Raw genomic sequence first — 6,000 nt, forward strand, 5'->3', positions numbered from 1 at the left:
TAATAGCTGAAAGGGGGACCACAAAACTACACAGTATGGGGGAACAGTTGAAGGAGCCAGAATATTGAGTCTGGTATAAAAAAGACTCAGGGGGTACGTGCATCTTCCTTCAAATATCTGAAGAGGGCATCTGGGGAAAAGAAATGGGAGAACTAGGAATTAGTGTTGTTACTTTAAGGGAACAGATATTTCTTTCCCCAAAACCAAAAGAAGTTTTCAGTCTGAGCTACATAACGAACAGACCTGAATTTGAATCCCAGTCTGTCCCTAACTAGTTTTGTAACCTTGGGCAAGTTTCTTTATCACATTAAGCCTTGGTTCTCTCATCTGTAAAATGGGTATAATGTGGAGCACACAGGACTGTTGCGAGGATAGAATGATACAAAACATTTTTAAAGTGCCTAGTGCGAGGCCTAGTGCCTGGTTAGTGCTGGAGGAGTGTTGCTGTGGTTAAAAACATAGAGAGGGAGTGAGTACCCTGCCACTGGAAGTGTAAGCAGAGGCTCGAGGATAACTTGGTAGGAATGGGAAGGAGTCAAGCAGCTAGTGGGACTGTGGCTCAGGGAAGTGGTGCAGGCTGGTAGCTAGTAGTACTGGTTTTTGGTCACAATGATTAGATGTTTATCTTGGCTTTGCAATTTAACTGCTGTGCAAATTACTTAACCATTCTGAGCCTCAGTCTCCCCAGCTGCAAAATGGGGATAAGTGGTTCCCACCTCACTGAGTTGCTGGGGGATGAAGCAATCAAAATGTGAGCTGCTTCTCTGATGTTAGTGATCTGATTGGGATTGTCCTGGATGACCTTGAAGGTCCCCTCCCATCTGATATTCTCCAGGTCTGGAATCCCGGCTCTTGCCCTTGGGAGCAGACTACAGAGGGCCTTGGGGAAGCAGGTAAATGCACTGTCCTAAGACTCCCAGATGCAGAGGACTTCTTGCATCTGCTCCTTGCCAGGAGCAGTGTAAACAGGGCACTGTCCCTTTCCCTCCTCCACAAGCCAGCCCTTCCTGTGACAGGAAGGTGGCTAGGATGGCATCTGAGGAAGCTGAGGGGGTAGGACACAGGATGGGGTACGGGACAGGACAGTGGTGGACAGGCTGTCTGGTTTTCTAATCTGCTTATGCACTTTGGTCCCCAGATAAACTGTGAGCTCTGTGAGGGATCCAACTGCAGTACAGGGTACAGAAATTAGCCAATAGCCTGGGGAGGATCAGAAGTTGCCAAATGGCAGCCCAGGGGCCAGATCTGGCTCACAGGTTTGTTTTGTTGTCTGCATAGTTGCACAGTGGTTTGTTTTTCAAATTAGTTGTCAACATTTAAAAATAAGGGGATTGCATTAAAAATCCCAATTCCTTACTCTCTTCAAAGTCAGCAGAGTTGACACATTTCTGTATGGCACGAGTTAGTGAGAGATGAGTAGCAGCTGCCGCCTTTAGTTAGGGCATATGAGCTCCAGTCACCAGAGTCCCCACACCTCCCAGTTGTATCACACCAGTCAGCGTCACTCACTTATGAATGTGCAAATTACTTAACCATTCTGAGCCTTAGTCCCTTGAGTTTATGATCCCTGGGATAGAGGGATATCTAAGCAATATCTAAGGACAATGGGACAAATCCCAGCCTGGTTATGTGATTCATGAGTGCTCTGAACTCCATTTCTGCATCTGTAAAAGGGGGATAAGGACACAGATCCCTCCCAGAGCTGATATGAAGATTACTTAAGAAAATGTCTGTAAAGCACCTGGAACATAGTAGGTGCTCAACAAAAATTCCTTGTGAGTATACCACGGCCCAGGCTCATTCAAGACTCTCCCTGGTTTTGAATGCTACAGTCCTGGGCACAGTGCCAGGTCCCAATCACCCTATGAGGCTAGTGTTATTGTTATACACACCATACAGAAGAGCAAACTGAGGCACAGAGAGATATTAAGCAAGTAAATGGAAGAGCTGGCATGCATAGCCCAGTTTGTCTGATTCCCAAACCTGTGCTTTTCCCCACAGCCCCATGGCATTTTGGCCCTGACCACATCCACTGGGGTTGAGTGTGAATTCTGAGGTATAACTAACTATAGGCCTAGAATTCTAGCTCTACTAGCATTTACTAGCAGTGTGACACTGGGCAAATTATCTAATTTTTTGGGACTTCCAGTATTTTATCTGGAGGATAGGAAAAGGACCATCTTCATGTGGGTTAAATGAGTTAAATGCTCATAAAATACTTAGGGCAGTACCTGGGTTCACAGTAAGAGCTCAATAAATGCTAGTTATTGTTATCATTAATTGAGCACTGGCTGTGTGCCAGGTACTAAGAGTACAAAGATCAATGAGAGTCCCTGTGGGGCTCAAGATGAGAGATCATAGGCCAGAGGGATGTGCTGTCAGGGAGCCTGGCTGTGGAAGCAAGAGGGGGGTGGTGGTTAACTTTATGTGTCAGTTTGTCAGGACCACAGTGCCCAGACATTTGGTCAAATATTATTCTGGATGTTTCTGTGAGGGTGTTTTTGAATAAGATGGACATTTAAGCCAGTGGACTTTGAGTAAAGCAGATTGCTCTCCATAATGTGGGTGGGCCTCATCCAATCAGTTGAAGTCCTGCAGAGAACAAAATGGCTGATGTCCCCTAAGCAAGAGAGACTTCTCCAGAAGATGGCCTTTGGGCTTCACCACCAGCAACATTGGCTCTTCTGCACCAGACTGCTTTTGGACTCAAGGTGGAACCCTTTTGTCTGAATCTCCAGTCTGTCATCCTCCCCATCAGATTTTGGACTCATCAAGCCTCCACAATTGTGTAAGTCAATTCCTTGAAATAATTCTCTTTCTATATAAATGCACATCCTATTTGTTCTATGTCTCTGGAGAACCCTGACTAAAAGAGGGCGGGTAGTACCAATACCTTTGGCAGTGCTAGCCTGGAGAAGGTTGTCCAAGGGCCCTGACCCTCTCCCTTATAGATGTAACTGTCTTTAATATTTGGGATGCATTTACTACGAGGATCCCACAAAGCTGAGAGAGACAGCACAGATAGAGGCTGACAGAATCAGGATTCAAAACCCACTTAATCTTCAGAATGATGTGTAGGAAACTACAAGAAGAAATGTAACATGGATCAATGAAAAGTCCTCCTTTTGGGCTCAGTTGTGCAGAGATAGAATCAGGGACCAGGGGGCGGGAGAATGTAGACAGCTGAAAAGCACTAGGTGTGTATAAGACTTGGCACTTTAGTTTGACAACAAGTGCAATATGGGCCAATTCCTTCCTGGGTTACGTTAAGTTCTGATGAGGCATGACGCTGATCAGCCTGAGGAGACACAGCCCTGGCCTCCAGGTTTCAAAAAGGCAGGATAGGAACGGGCAGATGGAAGTTACTGGAAATCAGATTTGGGCCCAGTGGGAAGAACAGTCAGTGCTGACCAAGATGACCTGGGTGTCTCATGGGCACTGATCTCCCTGTCACCAAGAATGTTCTAGGAGTTATCCCTTCTTCACGATGTAACAAAGACAGTGCTGTGAAGAGAAAGAGCATGCACTTTGGATGGGATGGACCTAGATTCAAACTAGTTAGTGTGAGTGTGACCTCAGATGAGTCACCCTGAACCCATGGACCTCAGGGAGTACTCGTGCTGCACTGGAAATCCCTGGGTTGCCTCTTAAAGCAGCCAATGAATATAACCTGTTTACCACACTGGCTGGCTCACACTGAGAAACATCCTCTGGCTGTCCTCACTTCCCTGCCCAAGGCGCCAAGCCCGTGCCAACCTGAGAGTGCCTCGTGCTGCCCAGACTTGCTGCCATCCAACCCATGAGAGGACCGGGTAGCAAGAGAGACGTGTGTCCTCCTGGTACCTGTCTCGATGCGTTCAGTAGCAAGTAACAGAAAAATCCAGCGAACAGCGTTTAAATCATAAGGATGGTTACTGCTCACTTAACAAGTAATCTGAGACAGGCAGTCCCAGGGAAGCTTTGGTGCCTCAGTGATGCAGTCAAGGAAGTGGGCTTGCTTTTTCTCCTCTGCCATCCTCAGGGCATCCACAATGTTTTCCTGCAGGATCACAGGATGGCTGCCCAAGCTTCCCATCCTCACCGGACAGCTCCCAAGAAGGAAGAACTTTTTTTTCCTCTCATGTCTCCCTTTTCCTGCAAGGAGTATCTTTCCAAAGGCCCTAGCAACTTTCCCTTATATCTTTTTATTTTATTTATTTATTTTTTAAAATTGAAGTATAGTTGATTTACAGTGTTGTTTCCCCTTATATCTTGAATAACCAGCTTCTCCGGGTTGGCAAGGTACTTCTCCATTTTGTACCTAAATTCGCAGATCCTGAGAACCCCCTTGGTCCCTGGCAGATCTGACCAGTTGGTTTCCCTACTTATATCCCATTGGCCAGAACTGGGTCACATATCCATCCCTTGACCAACCCCTAGTAGAGGGAATGGAAGTATTCCAACTGGTTTAAACCAATCAGGATTCACCTCCTGAGGGAACTGGCATGTTGCCGTTTGACCTGATTGATGGCAGGAAGCAGGACTGGCTGCTAGACGGGAATCCTGCAGTGTCTGCCACACTTGCGTACGTCAGAAATTAGCAAATTCCTGTCCTAGACAAGGCTCTGATCTCCCCCAGCATCATCACCATCATGCTGTGCGTGTGTTTGTGACTAATTGTGAAAGAATTAGGAGCATGACAAGGATGTTGGCAGAGGGGGAAGGAGTAAAGCCCCAAATACCGGCTTCCTCTGTGGTCATGGGAAATAAGTTTATTTTTAATCTGATCTTCATGTGGCCTAATTAGTGTGCGGTTCTCCAGGCATGGGCAGCTTTCAGGTAATAATAAGAAAGAGCAGAAAACAGCTGATCTTTCTCCTAAGCTGGCCTATCCTTTGACGGTCCCTGGGTAGAAACTGTGGAGGAGGGGGCATCTGAACAGAAGGACAGAGGGCCTGGGCTGAGTGCAGGCTAAGGGGTCAGCCCAGCCCTGGTTCCTTGGGGACACTGGGGTCACCCAGCCTCCTCACTCACCTCTTGCCTCAGCTACACTCAGGACAGAACTGCCCTGAGTCTGACCTAGGTCTACCTGACACCAAATTTCATGATATGTGAGGTTCCAGCCACAGGAACCAGTCACCTTCTCTTAAAAGTTTAAAGACAAAGACATTGAGAATAAGTCATTTATAAACCTGGAAATGGTGTTTCATTCATTCATTCAAACAAATACTTATTGAGTATCTACCATGTCTAGGCACTGAAGTGTGTTGGAGATCAAACAATGATACACGATAAGTAAGATCCCCACCCTTAAGAAGCTGACACCCTAGAGGTGGCAGACAGACAATAAGCAAGAACTAATATATATCATCATCAGTAATAAATATAATAAAGTCAGAGAAGGGGATAGAGATGGCTGGGTAGATGGAGGGGAGGGGTGCCTGCTCTTCTGGATCAGAGGTCTTCCGACTACAGCCTGTGAGCTGCCACCTATTCCAGTAAATAACATTCTATTGGAATAGAGCCAAGCTCATTGATTTATGTATTGTCTATGGCTGCTTTCATGCTACAGTGGCAAAGCTGAATAATTATAACACAGATTCCATGACCTGTGAAGCTGAAATTATTTACTATCTGGCCCTTAAAAAAAAAGTTTGCCATCACAAGGAGATACCATTTCACACCCACTAGAATGGCTATAATCAAAGACAGACAATAACAAGTAAGAGTGAGGATGTGAACAAACTGGAACCCTCACGCACTGATAATGGGAATGTAAAATGGTGCAGCCACTTTGGAAAAGTCTGGCAGTTCCTCAACAGGGTAGACATAGAGTTACCACAGGACCCAGCAACTCCACTCCTAGTTATATACCTAAGAGAAATAAAAGCATATGTCCACACAAAAACTTATACCGCAAAATTCAGAGCGGCAGTATCCATAGTAGCCAAAAAGTGGAAACAACCCAAATGTCCATCAATAGATACATGAATAAATAAAATGTGGTATAGTCATACAATG

Source organism: Balaenoptera acutorostrata, chromosome 1, assembly GCF_949987535.1.
Source record: "Balaenoptera acutorostrata chromosome 1, mBalAcu1.1, whole genome shotgun sequence".
NCBI lineage: Eukaryota > Metazoa > Chordata > Mammalia > Artiodactyla > Balaenopteridae > Balaenoptera > Balaenoptera acutorostrata.